At 44.6% G+C, this 26,769-nt stretch overlaps 1 non-coding gene across 1 annotated transcript; it reads right to left on the reverse strand.

Annotated features, from left to right (window-relative positions):
* Positions 1-3,864: 3,864 nt before the first annotated feature.
* On the reverse strand, positions 3,865-3,991 carry LOC129710413 (U6atac minor spliceosomal RNA). The gene has a single exon (XR_008725679.1). It is a non-coding gene; the product is annotated as a U6atac minor spliceosomal RNA (small nuclear RNA).
* Between the last annotated feature and the right edge of the window lie 22,778 nt (positions 3,992-26,769).

Raw genomic sequence — 26,769 nt, forward strand, 5'->3', positions numbered from 1 at the left:
ACCAACCTCTGCCTCATCTCCCCCGCTCACATCTACTGTATACACTAGCTACCTTCTCCACACTCTCCTTGATCTTGTACATCTCAATGTCACCCTTTAGTCTACTAGGACTGCATCATAGTCTCCGCTCAAACCATGAACAGCACTATTCTTTTTTCATGAATCTTAAAAATGATTCATCGATGCACGTAGATTTGTAAGAGATTTCATCATCTACAGTACAATGTCGCCACCTGCTGTTCAAAACTGCATGGCACTATTGGCACACAATTAATGTCCACTATATGGAGCTATAGAGCTACATCGAGCTTTCAGCCCATCTTGTCCATGTCTATATCCCATTTACGACGGTGCATTTGGTCCATAGTCCTCTAACCTCTAGCAGCTCATTCCAAGTGTGCACTACCCTCGGAGTAAAAAAAGTTGTCTCTCTTAAATCTCTCCCCTTAAACCTATGCCCTCTAAATTGAGAATCCTCTCCCCGGGACAGTCCACCTCATGATAGGATTTCATCGTAAAACAACAACAATCTGTTTTATTCATCACATTGCACGTAAAGTGCAAGTGAAATGAATTTGCCAACAGCGGTACAATGATAAAGAACACACAAAAACACCCAAAAAAATTTAACACAAACATCCACCACAGCATTCATCACTGTGGTGGAAGGCACAAAATTGGCCAGTCCCCCTCCATTTTCCCCCGTGGTCGGGACCTCAACCCTCCGCAGCCATCGCTGCGGGCATCCAGATGTACAGACAGGTAAAAGTCCAGGTAAGTCCAGAATCGGCTCTTCCCCACCGGAAACCGCGGCTTTTGGTTGGTGTAGGCCGCAGGCCGGCGGTCGAAGATTTAAAGTCCCTGCCGCGGCAGCCAGAAGCATCACAGATAGCAGGGCCGGCGGTCGAAGCTCCCCTCCAGGGGTGATGGTAAGATTGGAGAGAACTGCAACCTACCAGATGACCTTTATAATATGAGGGTGGGAGCAGTGGGCATGTAATCGCTCATCGTAACTCCTCATAAAATAAAGATCAAACTTAAAACTGGTAAGTTTAATCTTACTATTTTACTTCAGAGTCACGTGAGTAACTATGTGAAGATTTTAAAGCTCTGTGATTTCATGCCGTGGAAATGAGTCCACACAAGCACAACTGCATCAGTTGACCACAGATAAAGGAAACATTCATAATGTATACAGACATGACATAGATTTAAAACATGCTGATGCTTTTGAAATGAACAAATAATAATGATAGTAACCCCTTTCATCCGGGAGGAAACTATAAAATAGAACCTATGATAGAGTTGGAAAATATCTCCGGTCTGGCAATGTGTTACTATAAAATGTTTGGAAGTTCGTTTGTTAGACCATCCTGCAGCCGCTAGGATGTGGTCCAGCGGAACGTACATAACCCTTGCTGCTGATGTTGTAGCAGCCCTGGTGGAGTGAGATTTGAAAATTTTAGAATCTACTCCTGCATGAGCCCAAACCCCATTTTAACCACCTGGAGATGGTCTGAACTGATAACTTCTTATGAGGTTCTTGTAACTAACAAATATTGCCAGTATCAGAGCCTCTAATGCTCTAGGTGACCTAACGTATTGTTGTAAATGTGTGACCACACATAACTGTAAAATCAATGACAACACAGAAGGTCCATGGGGTATACCATGAGAATTAGTTTGAGACCTGACGCCCCTGGGCTGGTCTGCTTAACTAAATCATAAACATAAAATATTATATTATTTGCAGATGTAACCATCCTGTCCAGTCGCAATTTATGTAGTGACTGGACCCGTTGCGTTAAGACCAGCACCATGAGGAAAGCTACCTTTAGAGAGCCGGGCCAAAGATGAGGATGTAGCTGGAGCCCCCTGGTGAAGTAGTGTTAACTCAGAGTCAATATCCCATACTTCCGTGTACTTGGGTCTGGGAGAACTTGTGTTTAAGATATCCTTTATAAACTGGATATCAGTTGGTGAGACCCGACCGTGTGGGTCCTGCTCGCTGCAGCAAATATGATGAGAAGGCACATTTGGCACAGTAAATGGCACTATAACTTAATTTATTGTCAAAGACCCCTTTGAAAATGAACTCCAAGACGTCAGTAGTCCGTGCCGTATTATATGTAACATTAGCATTTAAACAAAATGCCTCCCATCTCCTGAAGAGGAAATGTACTGCTTTTTTGGTGCTATCCCTGCACTCTGCAGTGAGCACAAACATGGATCGGTCTGACAACCCGAGCCACAGGAGCAGTCTACTCAGAATCTGCAAGTCAATAATTTCATTTTATCATGCAGAGGCTGGTTTCCCAAGCCACCAGCAAAGTTTTATGTTTCGAATAACCATATAAGGTTGTATTATTATCCCCGACAAAAGCAGGAACCATGGCTGCATAGGACAGTCAGACAGTATGAAAACCTGAAGCGGGATTGCAGACTTTATTGCAAGACCCGACATGAGGCAAAATGGAGGAAAAACATAAAATAACATTCCTCCTCCGCGTAGCGAGAATGTATCTTTCGCCACTGTTATGCCCCATATTTTTGCAACCGATGAATGAGCCTGGATGCAAACATATCGATATTTTGTGTTCCTTCGAGCCATAATTTCATAAAATACTTTGTGATGCAACACCCATTCTGTGTTGTCATTGATTTTACGTGATGATACACCAGGTAAATTATTACAGGATACTATGACTTGATTGCACTCATGTGACTAACAAATGCCACCACCACAGTGTATCAACTTGGAGTTGAGCATGCAGATTATGCATATTCGCACAATAACCCTTTAACCCATAGAATGCACCTAGTGTCTATAGGTAGTTGATACCAATAACTGAAGAATTGGTAACATGCAAATCTCATTCGTCTCCGAACGAGAGATGACATTTGTAATTTTCCATCTTTGAGCACTAGCATCGGTTTGTGATATAACTGAAGATTTACTGACCAAAACTACTGGAGCAATGCTGAATACTGTTCGTCCACCATTGTGAGTTTGGTAGCTTCAGCTGGTAATAGCATAAGTCTGTTAACAATGACCTACATGGCACTTGAGAAGTTTCTACTTTGCACGATGTAAGTTCTGATCATGCAAAAGCCCCACTTGCACAGCTGAATCACAGCTACTATATTGCCAATTACACTTGATGAATAGAAAGCTGCTTTATAACAACAAGGTTGTTACATGGTTCTATTAATTACAATCTCTTGCCTCAGGGCGGAGTCACAGGCAAATTATTAGTTAAAGGTAAATCCCAATAATCAAGAAGTCTAGTTGGTATCAACTTCAATTTAACTGGATGGATGAGGAACCCCAATATCTCAAATATAGTTTGAGGCTGAAAATGTTAATTTTAGTAAAATACAGTGTTAAAATATCATCCAGACAAGACATAACAATGTTTTTGAGCTCTGTCCAAGCACCGATTTTAGTAATTTGGTAAATAACTTGGAAGCTGAAGTTAGCCCATTTTGCAATGCTTTAACTGTTATCATTGCCCCATCCAGATAAATTTCAAATGTCTCCAGTGATCCCTGTGAATGGGAACTTAATAGAATGTATCTTTGTGATCGAAGCATGCCATAAAGATCCTATGGAAATCAGTTGTTAGTCAGTACCAAAGTTTCCTATTCTGAAAAGTTTATACTGCACATGCGAGTTAAATGACATTCTCCATCTTTCACAATGAACAGGCCATGCCTGCCATAATTCCGTGCCTGCCTCGAACGACAACTCTGGCCCGATTTCTGAGTCTGTCTAGAAAGGCAATCCTGGCCATAATACTGAGCCTGCCTCGAAAGACAACTCTGGCCCCAATTCCAAGCCAGTTTGGAACCCTAGTATTGTGCAGTTTATCATGGTTAGATGCCACTAAGGAAATGGCAATGCCTTAACCATTTGTGTGTTGTAAGGCCACTAGGGCCCCTTCCATCCTTATGAAGGGGAGTGCTAACCTTCTCTCCTTTCATACAACACATAAGCTAATCACATGTTATCATTATCATTTGTACACAAAACAAGTGTAAATATTACCAACTTGTAAGTGGTCCACATATCCCATGTTTCGGTAGTGCCAGACCCACCTACCTGCATGGTTACCTTGGTTGGAGAGTAGGACTGGATTCCATATTTTTCCTGAGACCGACTTGGGCCTTGGCTTGAAAGGCCTCTGCCCAGCTTTCACGCTGCCACCAGCTTCAGTGAACCGCTTACTGCCGATGGAGGCTTGGGGTGTGTTGTCGCCGAAACGATGAAGCTTTGCTCGTCATTGGTACCTTGATTGGTCCGACAGCTTTTGCTTCCTCATCCAGGTCTTACCTGTTGAATAAGTCTTACCTGAAGAGAAGATTCGGTGGCTCCTCTAATGTCACCCCTGATAGCACTGTTCACTGCCGGCATTTGTAGCGTGAGGGGAACTCTGGCCCCTTCCGGGTATTCTGCCAACGGCTGGTACCCAACTCTTCTGGCAGCAACACCTTCGTTTGTGAGGATTCCCATGAAGCCATACGCATGTGCTCCAGTATGTTCTACAGACATACTTTAGAATTTGAAGTCAGTTACACCCTGACCACTCGCATTCCCCTCCACAAAGAGGGAGATTCGTAGGCAGCCCTGAAACAGCTGCTGCCGCAAGCCCCTGAAGATACCTGCGCTGATGTGGTCCCTCCTACGGACCTATGCCAGGATGGAACATCACATTTGTGGGATAAACGCTCGAGGGCGCTATCCATGCTCCATTTTTTCCATAGCTCATGAGTCAGAAAACTGACCCCGAATGCTCCCCTCCTCAGAGAGGGAGACATTGTGCAGCCCTGTAACAGGTGCCCTGTAACAGGGCTCCCGAGGAGACCCGAGCTGATAGCTCCCTCCTTTGGAGCATATCATTGTGGAGCAACTCTCCATCAGGTGCTCCATGTGGGTTAGACGTCCGTAAGACGCTACCCATTGAAGGAGGGGAACCCTCCTGGCCTGACTTGCCTGAGTCCAAAGGCCTGACCGACTATTTGTTGGTTTTACCCCCTTTCATGGGCACCACAGCGGTCTAGGAGCCGCTGACCGCACTGTCAGCGACTGTGGTGGCGATACTGACCCCCTGGATTTATCCCCTCCACGGGAACCAGAGCGGTCTGGGAGCCACTGACCGCATGTCAGCGACTGGGATAGCGAACCCGACGGCCGTCGGCTACCCGCGCTTCCGCGGTCCGGACCGGAGTCTCCCCATGGCCCATAATCAGTTTCCCCGCGGCCCGTCCGGACTTAGCCCCGAAAATATCCAGCAGGAAACCTCTGTAAAAAGAGGTTCCTGCAAGAAAAAACAGAACCTGGTGAGAAATACAAAACTTACTTGCAGGTTTAAACTTACCGCTGGCAGGAGCGACGCGCATGTGTTCTGACGGCCACTCATGTGACTCTGAAGTAAAATCAATATTGGTCTGTTTCTAAACTCTGTTGTTTATTTCACATTCCCTGCAAAAGGTCATTTAGGAGTCATTTGTTTAAGGTGTGGATGGTCTGCTGGGCTGCCTGAAGCACATGGTGATACAACTGCCACATGTAAAGAGTGCAGGGTCCCAGGTGACCATCAGTTACTCGAGTCATAGAGTCATACAGCAAGGAAGCAGGCTCTTGTCCATCTTGTCTATGCCAACCAAGATGTCCCATCTAAGCTCGTCCCATTTGTTCATGTTTGCCCCATATCCTCCTAAACCTTTCTTATCCATGCATCTGTCCACTTGTATTTTAAATTTGTTATCGTACCTGGCTCAACTACGTTCCCTGACAGCCCATTCCATGTGCCCACCAGCCTCCATGTGAAAAAAGTTGCCCCCTTAGGTTCCTATTAGATCTTTCTCCTCTCACTTCAAAACTATACCCTCCAGTTCTTGACTCCACTACCACGGATAAAAGGATTTGTGTATTCACCTCACCTATTCCCCTCGTGGTGTTATACCTCTATAGGTGACCTCTATAAGATCACCCCTACAGCCTCCTGTGCTCCAAGGAATAAAATCCTAGCCTGTCCAACATTTTCCTTCAGCTCAGACCTTGAAGTCCTGGTAAGACCCTGCACATCTTTGGAATGTGGGAGGAAACTGGAGCACCTAGAGAAAACACAGGGAGAACGTACAAGTTCCATACAGACTGCCCGTAGTCAGGATCGAACCTGGGTCTCTGGTTCTGTAAGGCAGCAACTCTACCATTGCGCCACGGTGCCACCTTAAACATTGTGTGCTGCCATGTGGATTTTACACTTCAATTCAACCGGGTGGTGCAATTAAGAATTTGTTCTGTGCAATTGAATCTGTAGGCTATGTTTTTGTGTTTACTGCCAATTGAAAAATTGTGCTTTTCTTATTAGCAAAAAATTACTAACCATTTGTAACAAAGTGCACATAATTATAACTGCAATCTTGATAAGAACTGTCCCTAATGGAAAAATTAATTTGCTGCAAGTTTATCATAACAAAGGCTGACTGTATCTAAAGTACCCAACACCAAAAGAATTACCCATTCAGACATCAACAGTGACCAACTTAGTGGTTACTGGCTGTTCTCCATCTCCGGAATTATAATTAGGGTGAAATTGACCTTTAAAAAGCACATTCCAACAATCAAATGAAGGAAACTTTAGTTTAAATTGCAGTCTGCAATGGTCAATCTGTCCACTAAGTGGCAGCATATGTACTGCGATGTTACAGTAAAATCCCTCCATTATTTTCAGGCAAATAGACCTGGATTATTAAAGTCTCTTAAAACAGCTATAGTAGAAGTTCAAATGCCATGCTTTTCTGATTTATTTTTGATAAACAACTTAACTATAGCAATTTCCTGAAATAAGAATTGAAAATTATTTAACAGAAAACATTAGGTAGGATGTAAAGAAACTGCAGATGCTGGCCAAGCTAATTGCTGGAAGAACTGAATGGGTTACGCAGCATCTGTTGAGGTAATGGACAGCAATGTTTCGATTTGGGACCCTGCTTCAAACTGAGAGGTGAAGTGGGGGAGAAAGATGTGCAGTTAATTAGTTGGTGAATTGGTTTCTGTAAATTGTTCCTAATGTGTAGGATGGAACTACTGTAGGGGTGATCGTTGGTCGGCATGGACTCGATGGGCCGAAGGGCCTGTTTCCATGCTGCATCCAAACTAAAGCTGGAAAAGATAGGTGGGGTTGGAACAAAGCCTAGCAAGTGATAGGTGGATATAAGTAAGGGGGGGGGGGCGGGGTTGATTAACAAATGGATGACATACATGAGAAAAGCTGGAGATAAAAAAAGAGACCAAACTAGTGCAGATAAGGGAAGAACAGGAGTAGATTATTGGAATTTTGATATTGCTTTTAATGGTCATGTGAACTGAGATACTGTGAAAACTTTGTTTTGCGTGCTATCCAGGCAACTCATACCATGTCATAAGTACATCAGGTAGAGCAAAAAGAGGGAAATAAACATGAAGTAGAAAATAGCATTGCAGATACAGAGGAAGTGCAGATAAGAAAAAGTGCATGGGCCATAAGGAGGTAGATTCGAAGATCAGGAATTCATCCCTTGCATTTGAGAGGTCCATTCAAGTGTCTGATAACAGCGGGGAAGAAACAGTTCAGTTGGGTTAGGAAATAAAGTTACAAGCATAGGGCCAGGGAGAACAGTGCCGGATTTACGTATATGCAAGATGGGAACCAATTACCACACCCAGGATCATGGGCGTGCTTTGACGTGCGTACAGTTTGAAAGAGAAATAGAAATGTACTAACATAACATGAAAAAGGATTAAAAAAAAAACACCCCTCCGTGTGTTACACAAGGGACCCATTATTTGTTTGAAAAAGTGACTCCTAGTTTGAAGATTCTCCCACAAAACTCCACAGCATTCCCAGTATCTTCCATGTTTAATAAAATAGGAAATTGCTACGTTTCTTAGGTCAAGATCGAATATTTGGAAGTGGAGAGATGGCATCGGAACGTGGTGACTTTCTGCTTGCTATTCCGGCAGAGGGAAGGCTCACAGCTAAACCTCACTTGTATCCTCAAAATAAAGTTTGCACAGGCACTTTGTGTGCACAAAATTTGACTAGGATAGGGCAGCATGGAGAAGCAAACTCTTTTGGAATCTAGGATCAGTACATGTTTACAATAATAAGGTAAAAGGAGGATGTGAGACATGACCCACTCTCTGCAAACACCTGGGATACAAACCACCAGTTTTTAAAGGCAGCTTTCCTCTTGGGAGAGCGTTCCAGACATTAGCCTAGTAAATCTTCTCTAGACTTCTTTCAATGGATTTATTTGCTTCCTTGAAAAAAATACCTAATACAGTGCAGAGCTTAGCCATGTGTACATAGTTGATATACTGTTCCATGACCTTTAGTTCTTGACATATGGGGTCAGTTACAGGCAGTGAACATCCCACCCCCACAATGAGATAAGCTGACATGTGGTTTAAAGGCACAAAACATTCTCAGCCACCTGAGATTAAAAATCATTTTATGTTTTGCAAAGAAAATATTTCCAAAACCATCAACAATCTGCTCCTATTGTAAAGTAATATCCTGAGTCTGAAGAAGGTTCTAGACCCGAAACGTCACCTATTCCTTTTCTCCAGAGACGCTGTCTGAGCCGCTGAGTTGCTCGTCTCCTGTGTATGTGTGCACCCGCGTCTGTCATTACCTTGCTGACTAGATGATATGCATGCAGCAGCAACTCTGCATAGCTCAGTACATGTGACAATAATTGCTGCCAGATTCGATCTCGACCCACTCTTTTAAACACCAGGGATACAAACCAAGTTTGCAAATTCCTCTGGGAGAGCGTTCCACATCGTGTAAATCTTCTCCAGACTTGCTCCAGTTTATTTGCTTCCTTGAACTCCAAATACAGTGCAAGTTCAAGTGTCAAGTTCTAGTTACATTTAGTTCTTGACATACATCAATTACAGGTGCATCCCACCCCCAAATTAAGCTGACATGTGGTTTAAAGCCACACAAATATTCTCAAACCTGAGATTAAAAATCTATAGAATTTAACATAAAATATTTCCAAAACCATCAACAATCTGGTCACCGTTTCCCACTGTGAGGAAGGCAACAAAGTCCAGTCACCTACTTCCTTTTCTTTGTTCGCCTTTGGTTGGGGCCTATTGAGGCCTCCGCAGGCGCCGCAACGGTGGCCCGATGTTTCAGGCCCTCGCACCGGGTGCGATCGGAACAGAGTTTGCACGTTCTCCCCGTGACATCGTGGTTATTCTCCAGGTGCTCCGGTTTCCTCCCACACTCCAAATATAAGTTCAAGTTCAATTTCTAGTTACATTTATTGTCACATACATCAATTGGTGCAGTGAAATTAAGTTACCATGCAGCCACACAAATAAAATAAACAAAACACTATAGAATTTAACATAAACATCCCCCACAGCGGAATCACCGTTTCTCACTGTGAGGGAAGGCAACAAAGTCCAGTCCTCTTCCTCTTTGTTCACCTTTGTTTGGGGCCTATTGAGGTCTACGCAGTCGCCGCAACGGCGGCCCGATGTTTCAGGCCCACAGAGAGTGGTGAATCCCTGGAATTCTCTCCCGCAGAAGGTAGTTGAGGCCAGTTCGTTGGCTATATTTAAGAGGGAGTTAGATGTGGCCCTTGTGGCTAAAGGGATCAGGGGGTATGGAGAGAAGGCAGGTACAGGATACTGAGTTGGATGATCAGCCATGATCATATTGAATGGCGGTGCAGGCTCGAAGGGCCGAATGGCCTACTCCTGCACCTATTTTCCATGTCTATGTTTCTATGTTAAAGTCAGTGCCGCCCGCGGCTAATAGCTCCACAGTCCACAGCTCCACGGTATTAAATTCGGCAGGCCCTCCGGAGCTCCAACACGACAATCCCCGGTAAGGCATCGTACGCTCCGCGATGGTAATTCAGTGCTGCGCCGCCGCTGAAGCTCTGGCCGGTCTCCGGCAGGAAAGGCCGCAACAATCCAGATAGTAGGCCGCGAGAAGGGGGCAAAGATGCGACTCGGAGAAAAGACGCATCCTCGACCAGGAAGTGACTGAGAAGACAGTTTCCCCCTTCCCGTCCCTACCCCCCACATAAAAAAGACTAAAGGGCCTGTCTCACTTGGGCATCATTTGCATGTCATTGCCTACGCCACCACGCATCACCACGCGCCATACACACCTAGTGCACGCCATGCGCGCATCACCTGCGCGTCATGCGTCGTGATGCGTAAATGATGTTGTTTAAATGACGCGTAAATGACGCCCAAGTGGGGCAGGCCCTTAAAAGACCCCCAAACACAAACTTTTAGACAGACTAAAAATAACAAAAAGGATGAAAGTGCAGACAGCTGCTGACGAGGCTGCCACACTCGATGGTGCCACCACTCGGTCAAGACGTACACGTTTGTAGGTTAACTGGCCTCCGTAAAAATAGTAAATTGTCCCGAGCATGAAGGATGGGTTTGTGTACAGGGTGATCGCTGGTCGGCGTGCACTTGGTGGGCCAAACGCCTGTTTCCACGCTGTATCTCTAAACTAAACTGTGAAATTTGTTTAACGTTTCTTCAGTCATTATATTGTACTTGTACCAACCAATACATTGATTCAGGGGGTTGCTAATGTTCACTCCTATCCAAGTGATCTGGCAAATATTGTGAATCTTGCCTGTGTTACTGAAGATCACTAGGATTGTTCTTGCATTAACTTCAATACTCCCTGTGTGATTTGATGAGTCTTGGCACACTGGGGCTTGCTAGTCAACACTCTTCAACTGAATGACTACCTCGGATGCACTTTCCGCCTATTCCATGTGTTAGGCATGATAAATGATGAATTCCATATGTTTGGGAATGGAATCGTGGTGATGAATGAGAGCCCTCAGTGCAATGAAGCTCTAACCATGCAGACCTGTCAACCCAGATAACAATCTCTGATAACATTGCTACAGGAAATGTTGATTAGGCTCAGCATACAAGAGATCCCGAGGTGACTGTTACTTGTGACAATCCAACCTCCTGGCAATTGTTTGAGAATAAGTAAAAATCAAGCTGAGATTTCATGTCTTCCCTGGTTAGATAACCAACTCATCAGAAATGCTGGGCTGAAGAAAATGGACCATCTGAGTTGTTGTTTTATCTCCAGCTCCCCAAATTAGAATGCCAGATACAATCATACAATTTGCTTTTGTCATCACTGAGATTTATGTTGAGAATACAGATTTGTCTTTGGTCAAGACTCAAGAGTGTTGAATTGTCAGATGTATTGGCAAAGGAATGATGAAACTATGGACACTGAATGGAACTATGAACTACTTGCTGCAGCTGTACAGGCCCATAAATACAGCAACATATAGTTAAATATATAGTGATCAATGATATCAATTACTATGACTAATTACCATAAATAATTGAAATATTAATTACTATAATTAATAATGATCAATTACTAGCCTTAATGATGGATAACGATAATAACACAAAAACAAAAATCCATATAAGAAGGTAGACAAAAGTGCTGGAGAAACTCAGCGGGTGTGGCAGCATCTATGGAGCGAAGGAAATAGGCAACGTTTCGGGTCGAAACCCTTCTTCAGACTGATGTAGGGGGGGGGGGTAGGGGGGGGTGCGGGAAGAAGAATGGACAAGGAGGAGCCAGAGGGGTGAGGGAGAGCTGAGAAGGTGAGGAGACAATAAGGGCTACCGGAAATTGGAGAAGTCAATGTTTATGCCGCTGGAGTATAAACTGCCCAAGCGAAATATGAGGTGCTGCTCCTCCAATTTCTGGCGGTGCTCACTTTGGCCATGGAGGAGGCCCAGGACAGAAAGGTCGGATTTGGAATGGGAGGAGGAGTTGAAGTGCCGAGCCACCGGGAGATCAGGTAGGTTATTGCGGACCAAGCGGAGGTGTTCGGCGAAACGATCGCCAAGCCTGACATCTGGAGCAGCGGATGCAATAGATGAGGTTGGAGGAGGTGCAGGTGAACCTCTGTCGCACCTGGAACAACTGCTTGGGTCTATGAATGGAGTAGAGGGGGGAGGTAAAGCGACAAGTGCAGCATTTCTTGTGGCTGCAAGGGAAAGTGCCGGGGAGGGGGTGGTACGGGTGGGAAGGGAAGAATTGACCAGGGAGTTACGGAAGGAGCGGTCTTTGCGGAAAGCAGACGGGGGGGGAGATGGGAAGATATGGCGAGTGGTGGGGTCACGTTGGAGGTGGCGAAAATGACGGAGGACTATTTGTTGTATGTGACGGCTGGTGGGGTGAAAGGTGAAGACTAGGGGGATCCGTATAAGATCAAAGTTAATGAGGTTATTGTTGTGTAGCATTCAAGTTGGCTGCTGCGTAGTAGTTTAAAAAAAAAATCGTTTTAATGGTACAGTGCGGAAACAGGCCATTCGGCCCACTGAGACCGCACTGACCAGCAATTCCTGCACATTAACATTACCCTACACACACTAGGAACAATTTACACTTATACCAAGCCAATTAACCTACAAACCTGTGCATCTTTGGAATGTGTAAGGAAACCGAAGATCTCGGCTTTCACAGTCACGGGGAGAACGTACAAACTCCACACAGTCAGGATCAAAGCTGGGTCTCTGGCGCTGCAAGCGCTGTAAGGCAGCAACTCTATCGCTACTCCACCGTGCCACCGTTCTTGAACCTGGTGGTCACGGTTCTCAGCCTCCTATACATTCTTCCCAATGGTAGTAGCAATATGAGAGTGTGGGTCTTTGGTGATTCGTACTGCCTTTTTGAGGTGGTGCCTCCTATAGATTGCCTTCAGTGGTGGGGAGATTCTGGAGGTTGTGGTGGATGCTTTTAATCAAATCAACCAAATCCTGATGTGACATTATCATCTTCCAACACGTGAGCCCCACACAGACATAAACAAATTGCTGAAGGAATTCAGTGTTAAGGAGAGGTTTTGCAGCATTGTGCAAAGCAGGCTAGTATCATCTTGCAGAAGCTATCGAAACCTCCTCATATATTAATACATTCTTGCATAATAAGACTGAGATAATAGAATTCCATTCGTTTCAAAGGTACAACATGTTGATCTCGCTAGAATTTTAGATAAACGTTGTGCTCACGTCTTAATTTGTTATGATATAGAAATATTTTATTATCGGAGGTGGGGTCCATTGGTAACTGGCCCGTAAATGGAATAACACATGAATTATATGTACTAATCTAAAATCCAATGAATAACTTACATTTATTAAAGTACCTCATACTAGGTAATCGTAAAAATGCAATAAAGGTAAAGTCCGTAGGGTAACCAGAGACACAATCAAAAACAAAGACCTGGTTGTGTTGGAAGGAATTGCAGATGCTGGTTTATACCGAAGATAGACGCAAAATGCTGGAGTAACTCAGTGGGTCAGGCAGCATCTCTTGAGAAAAGGAATAGGAGAAGTCTGAAGAAGAATTGCGACCCGAAACGTCACCTATTCCTTTTCTCCAGAGATGCTGCCTGACCCACTGAGTTACAAATTCATAGTATGTGCGAAGGAAATGCAGATGCTGGTTTAAACCATAGACACAAAAAGCTGGAGTAAATCAGCGGGACAGGCAGCATCTCTGGAGAGAAGGAATGGGTGACATTTCATGTCGAAACCCTTCTTCAGACTATTTAAGGAGAAGGGAAACGAGAGATATAGACAATGATGTAGAGAGATAAAGATCAATGAATGAAAGATATGCAAAAAAGTAACAAAAAATACACAGTTGCCGAGGTTACTGCTATGATTGTGAATCAATTTTGCTTCAAATTACTGCAATTAGATTTTTTTTAAATCTAAATTCAATTTCTGAAGATGCTATCTTATCAGGTTTCAGGGTCACAAGTTGTGGATTACAAACCACTGCAGCCCATGGGTTAGACTGAATTTGAAACAGATTAATGGAGAAATCCAGGCACTGGGTTGGGAATAATCCCTGTCCCTGTGAATTGAACACAAACACTATATGAGTTTGTCTTAAATTCCACCTCCGATACTTAATCTGAATGGGTGTTAAGAGGAACCTCACGGGTATTATGGGTGTTAAAAAACCTCATTTGATTTGTTGCGGTAAGAATTTAAGCGTTATACATAGCAAAAAGAAATTACATTTCGCAACAATCTCTGCTGAGGAAGGAAATAGCTCGGAGTCAAAACTTTCTTAAACCCAGTGCCAGCCTTTTAACTGTTCCATGAAATGTCAACAACAGCACAATCAAAATGTTATTACAGGTTTACAAATTGCTTTGATTGCATCTATATTTCTGGCTGAAATTGTCCTCTTCCTCTTCCTTTTGGGCAATTTAATTTAATTTCCATGCCGACAGATGTCCCAGCTTTCTGACTGGACTTTTGCCTGCGTTGGAATTGACTCACAATCTCGGAATTTGACCCCAAAACGATATTTTCATGTTGAAAAACCCGCTGGAGTTCAAGTCATAGAGCGACGTTAACCAAACCCTGAACTCACGATGTAATTGAACAAAGGTCAAAATACCAGGAATTTATGTCAAGCATCTTAAAAGTCGCTGAACATTGGAAATAGGCTTACTATTTTTCCGGGAGAAAAGAGAAATACATCTTTAAAACCCGAAACGATATCTCTATTCTCACCCAATTAATATTACAAATTCAGCCATCTGTCAACAACATTTTAACTCCCCTTCCCATTCCCACACTGACTTTTCTGTCCTGGGCCTCCTCTACTGTCAGAGTGAGGCCACACGCAAATTGGAAGAACGGCACCTCATATTTCATTTGGGCAGCTTACAGCCCAGCGGTATGAACGTTGATTTCTCGAATTTCAAGTAACTCCAGCATTCCCACCCCCTCCCCTCCACTCCTCCTCCCTTCCCGCACTGTAGCGGCCCTACCAGTTCCAGTGTTCACATCCTTGCATCCCTCTTGTTATCCCCACCGTCCCCGGCCAACAATGGGCCCAATATGGGCTCCACCCTTCCTGAGGTCATTTGTTGTCGGCCTCGATTTGCTCTGGCCTCTACTCGCCTCCAATTTATTTCCCCCTAAAGGAGAAGATGAAACATTGACGCATGTCATCAGACCGTCTAGGTCATAGCGCTCAAATTCCGCTGTCTGAGATCACAGGAACATAAGAAATGGAATCCAATAACAAAAATCAAAGCACTATAGATGCTAGAAAATGGAAATTTAAAAGTTTGTTTTACTTTGAGCTGAAATGCATAGATGTGGTAGGCGTTGCAGATAAATCCCCCCCCCCCCCCCCCCTCCACCCCCCACAAACACACACACTAATTGAATACTACAATTATGGGTGATTAACCTTCTCTTTATCAAAATTGTTATTTCTGCTGTAAATCATCGATCTATAACTTTAGCACAGCCTGACCTATTGAGCTGCTTGTATTTTGCAGCATTCTTCTCACTCTCTACTAACCCATCAAATAGTTGACCACTGCATCTTATCCCCATGGCAACGCTGGTCTCTCACAATCAGAGATATTCCTTTTGTTCGCTCTATCTCTCCCTACCTTCTTTAGTTTATTTTAGTTCAGAGATACAGCGTGGAAACAGGCCCTCCGGCCCACCGCCCACCAGCGATCCCTAAACACTGGCACCATCCAAACACATTTACGACAATTTTCTATTTTTACCAAGCTAGTTAACCCGCAAACCTGTACGTCTTTGGATTGTGGGAGGAAACCGGACCACCCGGGGGAAAACTCATGCGGTCACGTGGAGAATGTACAAACTCCGTACAGACAGCACCCGTGGTCAGGATCGAACCCGGGTCTCTGGCACTGTAAGGCGGCAACTCTACCGATGTGCCACTGTGCCGGCTCCAATTATTAAAATTAACTTGTTTTCCCTCTTATCCGTTTTTTACAAAGGATTTTTTACCTTAAATGATAACTGTTTGTCTCTCCATGGATGCTGCCTGACCTGCTGAATGTTTCCAACATTGTCCTTTTCTATTTAAAATAGGAGCAGAAGTCAACAGTCCACTCTTCCATTTGTCATTGGTCTCCTGTCTCAAGTCTGATTTCTATCAGATTCCCATATCCCTAAGTAGAGACTCCCCAATATTCCACTAGTGTCCTAATATCTATTGTGGTGACGGTCTAGCAATCTTCTCTGCCACCAACTTGCTGTACAGTTTAGGTTAATTATTCTCATGTGTACCAAAACACAGTGAAAAATGTTGATTTGCACGTTATTCAGTTAAATCAGATGATACTATACATAAATACTATCAAGCCAAACTCAAGTTCAATAGGCTGAGCAAAGGGAAAGATACAGTGTGCAGAATATAGCTCTCAACGTTGCAGTGCATCAGTTCCAGAGACTAAGTCTAATGTCCGCAATAATATAGACCGTACCCAAGGAAAGACTGTTCAGAAGCCTAATGGCAGAGGGGAAGAAGCTGTTCCTGAGTCTAGTGGTGCATACTTTCAAGCTGTTGGAACTTCTCCCAAAGATAGACACAAAATGTTGGAGTAACTCAGCAGGGTCAGGCAGCATCTCTGGAGTAAAGGAATGGGTGACGTTTCTGGCCCAGGACCATTCTGCAGACTCCGGGGAGAAGTACTTTCTCCTGACGGGAGTGGGAAGAAGAAGGAATGATCAACAGACAGCCAGGTTTGAACCGTGACACATAGATTTCCCAAGTGAAGGATGTGCATTAATGGAATAACCAACCTAAAGTGCTCCCAAAATGCTCCCAGTAGTTGCATTTAGCTCAGCGTGGGCCAATGTCTTGGAGAACTGCCAGCCCTTTTGGCAGAGATGTCCTGTATAGAGGCCTGAAGGAAGGGAGAAACTCAATATCGCAACAACTTTGGACTCTGTGATATCTTAGAGACTGCCAAGAGACTTGTTTGTTTCAGCAGGAGTTTCCAGATTAGTTCCTGATGAGCAGCCCTGCACTAATAAGATGATTGTTTTTCTCTTGCGGATACTCCAGCAATATTTTCCCTAGATACACTTTTCAGTTCTAATGTGTTTTGTCATTCAAGCCATCTCCCCAGTGACACACAGGACTAAAATTAACTATGGCCAATTCCTGATTATGGGCAGGCATTGGGATATGCTAAAAATCTGTGGCCATCCCAGGACACCACAAGACTTTGTTGAGATAGTGGAATTGGATATTTAATAGACAGATGTCATATCCTAAAGGAACAGTGCCTTGAATAAGTTTAGTTTAGTTCAGTGTAGTTTGGAGATACAGCACAAAAACAGGCCCTTCGGTTCACCGAGTGCGTGCCGACCAGCGATCCCTGCACACATTAACACTATCCTACACACTAGGGACAATTTACAATTTTACAATTTTACCAAAGTCAGTTAACCTACAAACCTACCAACATCTTTGGAATGTGGGAGGAAACCAGAGAAAGTGCACACTGGTCACGGGGAGAATGCACAAACTCCGTACAGTCAGCACTCGTGGTCAGGATCGAATCCGGGACATTAAGGCTGTAAGGCACTCTAAACTGTTTGGTTTATAGTCTTGTGTACCGAGGGTACAGTGAAAAGCTTTTGTTGCGTGCTAACCAGTCTGCGGAAATACACCATGATTACAATCGAGCCATTCACCGTGTACAGATATATGATAAGGAAATGACGTTTAGTGCAAGGTAAAGGCTACCGCTGCACCACCGTGTCGCCGGTTAATTTCACTGGTCGCATAAACTGTTAACATTGCTGCAATGGCCGGTTCACCAGCATTCACAAGTTGTGACTCTGTCCTATTTTGAGAACTGTTAAACTCTCAGACCAAGATCAGATGTTTGATCAGGATAGTATTTTGCTTCAGCTGTTCATCTGTCTGAGAATGATGCTTCAAACAGTGGGACAGCCAGTGTGGAATGTCTGTACAACACCGCATGGCGGGAGCAGAAAACCCAGAGCCTGAGAAATAATAACTCCAGCACCTATACCTCTCTGATACCTCTGCGCCCCCTCCAATAATGGCCTCTTGATCATTCCCAGATTTCATTACCCATCAAGAAAACCTGCAGATTCAGTTGGCGAAGCCCGGATCTCCAACATTCCATCCCTAAACCTCTGCCCTCACCCCTCTCCTTATAGTGATTCTTCAACACAGACCAGTATAGTCAAATAGTCTGACAGAACATAGAACAGTGCAGCATAGGAACAGGCCCTTTGGCCCACAATATCTGTGCTGAACATGACACCAAGTTAAACTAAGCTCCTCTGCCTGCACGTGATCCATACTCCTTTATTCCCTGCATGTCCATGTGCCTATCACCTTAATTTCTCCCTACTATTTGTTTAGTAACAATCTCATAGAGCTTGTAACTTTTCCCTTCACCAAAAGCTCAATCAAAATTAAAGTTAAATTTGGTTTGAATGAATAAGTGTATTGGCCAAGTATGTACACATACAAGGAATTTGCCTTGGTGCTCTGCTCGCAAGTAACAACATGACATACAGTAAATAATTAAGTATAAACCATAAAATATTAAAACATTAAAAATAAAATATTATAGTTTAAAACATGTGAATGAAATAAAATACCAGAGCAAAAGGAGACCACAGACTTTTGGTTATTGAGTAGAGCTACTGCTCGTGGAGAAAAGGCTTTTTATGTCTGGCTGTGGTGGCTTTGGCAGTCCGGAGTCCCCTTCCAGAGGGAAGTGTTTCAAAGAGTTTGTGGCCATGGTGAGACCGATCAGAGGTGATCTTAACCGCTCATTTCCTGGCCCTTGTAGTGTACAGTTCGTCAATGGGGGAAAGGTTGCAGCCAACAACCTTCTCAGCTGGTTGAATGATTCGCTGAAGCCTCCGGATGTCGTGCTTGGTGGCTGAGCCAAACCAGGCCATGATGGAGAAGGTGAGGACAGACTCTACGAAGGTAGTATAGAATTGGACCATCATTGGACCTCAGCTGCCGCAGGAAGCACATCCTCTGTTAGGCCTTTTTGACTGTGGAGTCGATGGTGCCCCCCCGCCCAATTCAAGGTCCTTGGAGATGATGGTTCCAACGAACTTAAGGAACTTAAAAGACTCCACAGATGTAGTGTTGTTGATGGTGTGTGATGGAGGTTCAAACAATCCAATCCACATCAAAGATAGATGCAAAATGCTGGAGTAAATCAGCGGGTCAGGCAGCATCTCTGGAGAAAAGGAATAGGTGATGTTTCGGGTCTGCTGACGGGCCCTGACCCGAAACATCACCTATTCCTTTTCTCCAGAGATGCTGCCCGACCCGCTGATTTACTCCAGCATTTTGTGTACATCTTCGGCATCTGTGGTTCCTTCTTACACAATCCTCATCAAGCTAATGTATAGAAAAGACATAAGGTGTGCACAATGGCTGAGCTTGTAACTCTGTGATTCCATACGTGGCTATGAGCAGATTTCATTCTGATCATCGCTAACTTTAAAATGAAAAAAACACCAATCGATGGTTAAAATTAATACCATCCAGATATTCATCTTGAGATGGTGGTGCAAGTGATGACACAAAGGACAATAGCAACATTTAAAAGAACCTGACGAGCAACATTATCACAACGAGGGTATTATCGCACAGAGGGTGGTGGGTATATGGAACGAGCTGCCAAAGGAGGTGGTTGAGGCAGGTACTATAACAACACTTAAAAGAACACAGAACAGTACAGCACAAGGACAGCACTTCGTCCCGCAATGTCTATTCTGCACATGATGCCAAGACCATCACTTATCTACCTACGCATAACCCCCATCCTCATTCAATACATTTCAGTTTGCCTATCCAGCGTATTCCAGGCACTCGCCACTTTCTAGATAAAATATCTTCCCCGCACATCTCCTTTAAATATTTGGATAGGTTTGTGAATAGGAAAGATTGAGCAGGATAAGGGCTTAACATGGGCAAATGGGGCTTGTTTAGATGGGGCATCTTGGTCGGCATGGACAAGTTGGGCTGAAGGGCCTGGTTCCCAGCTGTAGATGACTCTATAAACTCTAAATCCATAATTTTCAAACAATATTAATTTGAGAAGAAAAATTAATTCCTGAATACTAATTTATCAGTAATACAATATTACAGTAATATAATATTATTACAATAATACAATACTATTGTGTGACATAGCAGGAAAGATATGTCATTCATCAGTTTTAAAATATCATCTCGTTACTGTTTGCTCACATTTTCTCCTTTGATCTTGGAAATCTCTGCCTTTGTGGTGATCTCATGTGAAGGATGAAAACTCTGAGTTTAGAATCAGTGAGCATTAGTTATTGCGTCAACTCTACTTTAAGGTGGATGAAATCTGTTGCATAATTGGAACAGGATAATAGAACAAAGGACATACGCAGACAGATAATAGAGGAAGCTATAAAATCATCGGCAAACGCATAGGAAATTAAGGACAGTAGCAAACTGCTATGCAAACAATCTTAAAGCTTAGACCAAGACTTTAAAACCTACTATCACAATTAAAAAATGTGATTTCATTTAATTAAATAACCTAGTTTAGTTTAGTTGAGTTTAATATATTGTCACGTGTACTGAGGTAAAGTGAAAAGTTTTTGCTTGGCAGCTATCCAGTCAAATATACATGAATATAATCAAGTCGTCAACAGTGCACAGATAAAGGATAAACGGTACAACATTTTAATGCAAAGATATAACATCAAAGTTTGATAAAGTCCGATTAACGATAGTTCAAAAATCTCCCATGAGGTAAATGTGAGGGCAGGACCGCACTCTAGCTGATGAGACGATCATTCAGTTGTATGATAACAGCTGGGGAAAAAAACTGTTCTTGGATCTGGAGGTATGCGTTTTCAAACTTCTGTACCTCTTGCCTGATGGGAGGGTGGATATAATTGCAGTGACTAGGGTGAGACTGATCCTTGATTATGCTGGCAGCCTTGCTGAGGCAGCGTGAAGTGTAAATGGCATCAAATGGAAGGAGGCTGCTTTGTGCGATTGAATGGGCTACGTCCACAACTCTGCAATTTCTTGCGGGAGCTTATGGAGCTTTTGTCAAACCAGGCTGTGATCCAGATAAGATGCTTTCTACGGCGCATCTAATTGTGCCAAGAAATTGGATCCAGAAATGCCGTTTGCAGGGCTGCCAACATTGGGTGAAAGTTGAGAGTGAGAAATTGCGAGGGGGCGTAGTGACCGAGGGGGTAGGGGGGGGGGGGGGGGGGGGGGGGGGCTTTTGCATTTTTCAGCTTGAAATTGAGCAATCTGGTGCATACTGTTGCAAGTCTTTTAACTTACACTTGAATGCACCATTTATGCTTCAAATTGGATTAGGTATGAATATGGTTAGGCTAAATTACATTCCTAATTACATTTCAATGTAGAGCCAGGCTCTGATCAACAGGTGCAGCACATGAATGACCTTAGTATATTCATGTATGGAAATAAGACTATAATTCATATATGTTATGCATATATATAGAGAAACAAATACCTAGAAACAAGGCAAGAGGAGTCAGACTTCCATCACTGTTCTGCACAAATAAATCTTTCAACTTTACCCTTTGACATTAGAAACAAGACGAAAATAATGCCACATATTCAACCGTATATGGTTCATTGAAATTAAGATATATATGTAAAACATATATATGGAAACAGACCCTTCAAGCCCACACCGACCAGCATCCAGTTGTATCCTACAGGCCAGGAACAATTTACAGAAGCCAATTAACCTACAAACCCACACTTCTTTCGGATGTGGGAGAAACCGGAATATCCAGAGAAAACCTTGTGGTCATAAGGCGAATGTACAAATACTGTACAGACAGCACCCATAGTCAGGATCAAATCTATGTCTGTGGTGCTGCAAGACAGCAACTCTACCGCTGCGCCACCGTGCCACCCCATTAAATTATTTTTTCTGTAATATATTTATTATGGTGTCACGTCAATAAAGATGAACACATGATTCTAATTTCTGCCCTTAGTTGGATAACACACATCCCCAGTCATTGTGTTTTATGGCTGGTTTTCAACCTCTTCAGTCTGATGGTCTCGACCCAAAACATCACCTCCACAGATGCCGCCGTCCTGCTGAGTTATTCCAGCTTTTAGTGTCTATCTTCAGTTTAAACCACCATCTGCAGTTCCTTCTTACACTCTTTGTTAAGTAAAACAGGTCCAATTCTCATAATATTATTCACCTCAACTAAGTATTTTCCTCACCTCCGTTGCTGCAGAGAATACAATCCCAGTTATTAAATATTTCTTCAAAGTGAAAAAAAAATTCCAGCCCCGCCAATATGTTCATAAATCGCCACAGGATCCTCTCTAGAGCAATTGCACCCTTTCTACAGTGTGTCATAGTCTTACAGCATGGAAACAGGCCCTTCATCCCAACTGCTCCATGCAGATCAAGATGCCCCATCAAAACTAGTCCCATTTATCCGCATTTGGCCCGTATCCCTTTAAATCTTGTGTGTGCGCGAGTGTGTGTGTTAGGTTGTGTGTGAGAGTGTGTGTGAGAGTGTGTGTTAGGTTGTGTGTTAGGTTGTGTGTTAGGTTGTGTGTTAGGTTGTGTGTTAGGTTGTGTGTGAGTGTGTGTTAGGTTGTGTGTGAGTGTGTGTGTGTTAGGTTGTGTGTTAGGTTGTGTGTGAGAGTGTGTGTGAGAGTGTGTGTTGGGTTGTGTGTGTGAGTGTGTGTGTTAGGTTGTGTGTTAGGTTGTGTGTGAGAGTGTGTGTGAGAGTGTGTGTTAGGTTGTGTGTTAGGTTGTGTGTTAGGTTGTGTGTTAGGTTGTGTGTGAGTGTGTGTGTTAGGTTGTGTGTGAGTGTGTGTGTTAGGTTGTGTGTTAGGTTGTGTGTGAGAGTGTGTGTGAGAGTGTGTGTTGGGTTGTGTGTGTGAGTGTGTGTGTTGGGTTGTGTGTGAGAGTGTGTGTCAGAGAAGCGGCGACAACACCCGGAGTGAGCGGCAACTTGGCGATGTCCGGGGAGCATTTCCCTCTTTCCCTCCCTCCCCGGGAATGCGGACCGGCCCAGATGCTCTGTGTCCCGCTGGGGTCCGCGGGAGCTGAGGGTCATTGACCCGGGAGTCGGGCATCGGAGCGGAGTTATAGCCCGAGATTCATCCCCGCGCCTCCAGAGGCGGCACCGACGCTCCCACTCACCCAGTCCGCTCCTAGCTCCAGGCCGGGGTTAAAACTCCATGCGGTATGGACAGAGCGGCCGACGGACACAGAGCCGCCGGAGGTGAGGGTGGGAGGTGTGAGCGGTGCCTCGGGGGGGTCGGTGCTGGGACCACCGCCGTGTCTCACCTATCATCCTACACCATCTGCATGGGAATGTGAATGCGGGTGAGACAGCATCTATGGAGCGGTAGACAAAAATGCTGGGAAAATGCTTGACTCTGAAGAAGGGTCAAACTCAGACATAGATGCTGCCTCACCCGCTGAGTTTCTACAGCATTTTTGTCTACATTGCCATTTTAAATAGTGTGCGATGGGCTTAAGCCCGCCGACAGAAAACTATTCTCATTGGTGAGTGTGGAGGAGTGTGACGTTATTTATTAATTTATATATATAAAACATATTTTTTTGAGCGTGAGAACTACTGACATCAGCATGAGAGCGTGAGAATTTCATCAAATGCATGAGTCTCACGCTCAATGCGTGAGAGTTGGTAGCCCTTCGTTTGCAAATATTACATTGCTTTAAGCTGAGGGTGCGAGATTTAATAGGAGCCTGAGAGGCTGGGTTGGGTTGGGTACTGCATTCTGGCTGTACAATGCTGGGATCTAGTTTAGGTTTTTAGTTTAGTTTAGAGATACAGCACGGGAACAGGCCCTTTGGCCTACCGAGTTCAAGCCAGCCATCGATCCCTGCACACTAACATTACCCTCCACACTAGGGACAATTTAGAATGTTACCAAGCCAATTAGCCTACAAACCTGTACGTCTTTGGTATGTAGGGAGGAAACTGGAGCACCCGGAGAAAACCCACGTGGTTACAGGGAGAACATACAAACTCCGTACAGACAACAACTCTATCGCAGCACCACCGTGCTGCCCTGGAATCTAGAGTCCATGGATGGAGTCACCAGGACTGAATGATGTGGCTTCAAGGACCATAGCAGTCCCAGTGGATTAAATTCCTTGATTGTTTAAACCTCCCCACAAGAGTGTTTTAATTCCACTCTGTGGAAGATCAGGCCTCTCGCTTCCCATTTGCAAAGAAACAAAAGTCAAAACTGTTTCATTGTCATATGTACTGACAATAGCACAATTAAATTCTTACTTGCTGCAGTTTAACAAGCCCGTAAATATAATAACACACAGATAAATATATAATAAATCAATAACACAATAAATTAATAACCATAATACCAGGTAACAACAATAGTGCAAAAACAAAAGTCAGTAGTGCAGCCAAAGACATAGTCCATAGAAAATCATAGTTACTTAGGTTAGTGTTGTGCAATGTTAAGAGCCTGATTGTTGCTTGGAAGAAGCTATTCTTGAACCTGGTGACTATGGTTCTCAGGCTTCTGAACCTGGTGGTCTTTAGACTTTAAAGGTTAGAGATACCTCGTGGAAACAGGCCATTTGGCCCACCGTTTCCGCATCAACCAGTGATCACACCGTACACTAGCACTATCCCACACACTAGGGACAATTTACAATTTTTAATGAAGGCAATTAACATACAAGCCTTGATTAACATACAAACCTCAGGGTTGTCTGTGTGGTGTTTGTATGCTCTCCCTGTGACCGCGTGGGTTTTCTCCGGGTGCTCCGGTTTCCTCCCACACTCCAAAGAGTTTCCTCCCACACCTAGAATAAAGGGGAGGTCATTTAAGACTGAGGTGAGAAAAACCGTTTTTATGGAATTCTCTGCCACAGTGGGCAGTGGAGGCCAAGCCACTGGATGGATTTAAGAGAGAGTTAGATAGAGCTCTAGGGGCTAGTGGAGTCAAGGGATATGGGGAGAAGGCAGCCACAGGTTATTGATAGGGGACGATCAGCCTTGACCACAATGAATGGCGGTGCTGGCTCGAAGGGCCGAATGGCCTCCTCCTGCACCTATTTTCTATGTTTCTAAGACATGCAGGCTTGTAGGTTAATTGAAATCTGCAAATTGTCATTGGTGTGTAGGATGGAACTAGTGCACGGGTATGTGATGGTCAGTATGGACTCAGTGGGCCGTAGGGCCTGTTTCCATGCTGTATCTCTAAGCTAAACTAAACTAAACTAAACTAAACTAAACAAAACTCTTCCATTGGCTTGTAGTTCTTTTCTGACCGGCTTCAGGTAAATCAGATGAGCTGATTGGTATGCTCAGAAATTACTGGTCTTTCAACAATCACAACCACAACATATCCGGAAGGGAATGCTGTCAACTTCAACAGATCAGACTGCAGGAGTACATGCTAAAGGACGCACTGATCCTCGGTACAGTCAATGCAAAGGTTTTTTGTGGAAGGACTACATCTAAGATTAGGGCCGGCCTTAAGCCAATTGGACCAATTGCTCCCAATTGGGCCCCGCGCCTAAGGAGGCTACACGCTAGAGTAATCTACTCTCGGCTCGGGTAGATCTACCCCGGGTGGAGGGTGGAGAGAGGGGTGGAGAGAGAGCAGAGGGGTGGAGGGGGAAGAAAGGGGTAGACAGGGAGGGGATGTGAGGGTGAATGGAGAAGGGGGAGAAGGGGAGGTGGTTAATTCCCTTACAGTCCCGGGGCAGCACTCCCGCCCCTCCAGTCACCGTGCTCCACGCACACAGCTCCGGTTCCACCCCTCTCACTCCCTGGGGAGACGCGGTGAACAATACAGGGAGGGCCGGGTCGGGGGTTGGAGCAATGGTTACAAACATCAGCCTCAGCTCACACCCGTCCGCCCAGACCCCGGCATCTGCTCCCTCCCTCCCTCCCTCCCTTCCCTCCCTCCCTCCCTTCTCTCCTTCCCTCCCTCCTTCCTCTCTCTCTTTTCCCTTCTCTCCTTCCCTCCCTCCCTTCTTTCTCTCCTTCCCTCCCTTCTTTCTCTACTTCCCTCACTCCCTTCTCTCCTTCCGCATTTCTCTCTCTCCCTCCCTTCTCTCCTTCCCTCACACACATAACGCACACATACACACAACTAAGTTAGGATGGGGTAGAAGCCTAAAGGGTAGAATGTGGCTGAAGCCCGTAATTTAATGCCTGGACTGGTTTTTCATCAATAGTTATTTGGTATTCCAGGATCTAGTTCATTAAATTACTTTTTTTCATTTCAGTCACTAAAACAAGTGATATTGTAACTATGTACTTTTCAGAGGTGATCTACATATTTTGTATGGTACTTGTAGGCTTACATGTATGCAATTTTATATTAAAACTAGACCAAGTGCAGACCCGTTGGGGTCTGTTCCCCCAACGTGCGGTTGTGGGGGGGGGGGGGGGGGAGGGCGGCATGCAGCGTCACACGCACTGACTATCCCCCCCCCACCCCCTCGCACTCACGCTAATTACCCCCCTTGATATTATGTTAATATTATTAATTTTCTCCTTTTACCCCATAACCACCCTATCTACTGACGCATAGCCCCCAACTTGCAGTCACATCTAGAGAGGGGGGGGGGGGGGAGAGTGGGGGGGAGAGACAGAGAGAGAGAGGAGGGAGAGAGGAGACCACTGGGGAGGAGAGGGGATGTTTCCCGCGGAGGAATAGGGGGGAGGAGAGGGGAAAGGAGTGGGAGAGGGGGGAGGAGGGGAGGAGACCCTGGAGAGAGAGGACTGAGAGGAGGACAATGGGGGAGGGGGGATGGCTGGGGGAGGGTTAGGGCATGAGAGGGGAGGAGGGGGTGGGGGGA

The sequence above is a fragment of the Leucoraja erinacea genome, chromosome 27 (assembly GCF_028641065.1).
Source record: "Leucoraja erinacea ecotype New England chromosome 27, Leri_hhj_1, whole genome shotgun sequence".
Taxonomy (NCBI): Eukaryota; Metazoa; Chordata; class Chondrichthyes; order Rajiformes; family Rajidae; genus Leucoraja; species Leucoraja erinaceus.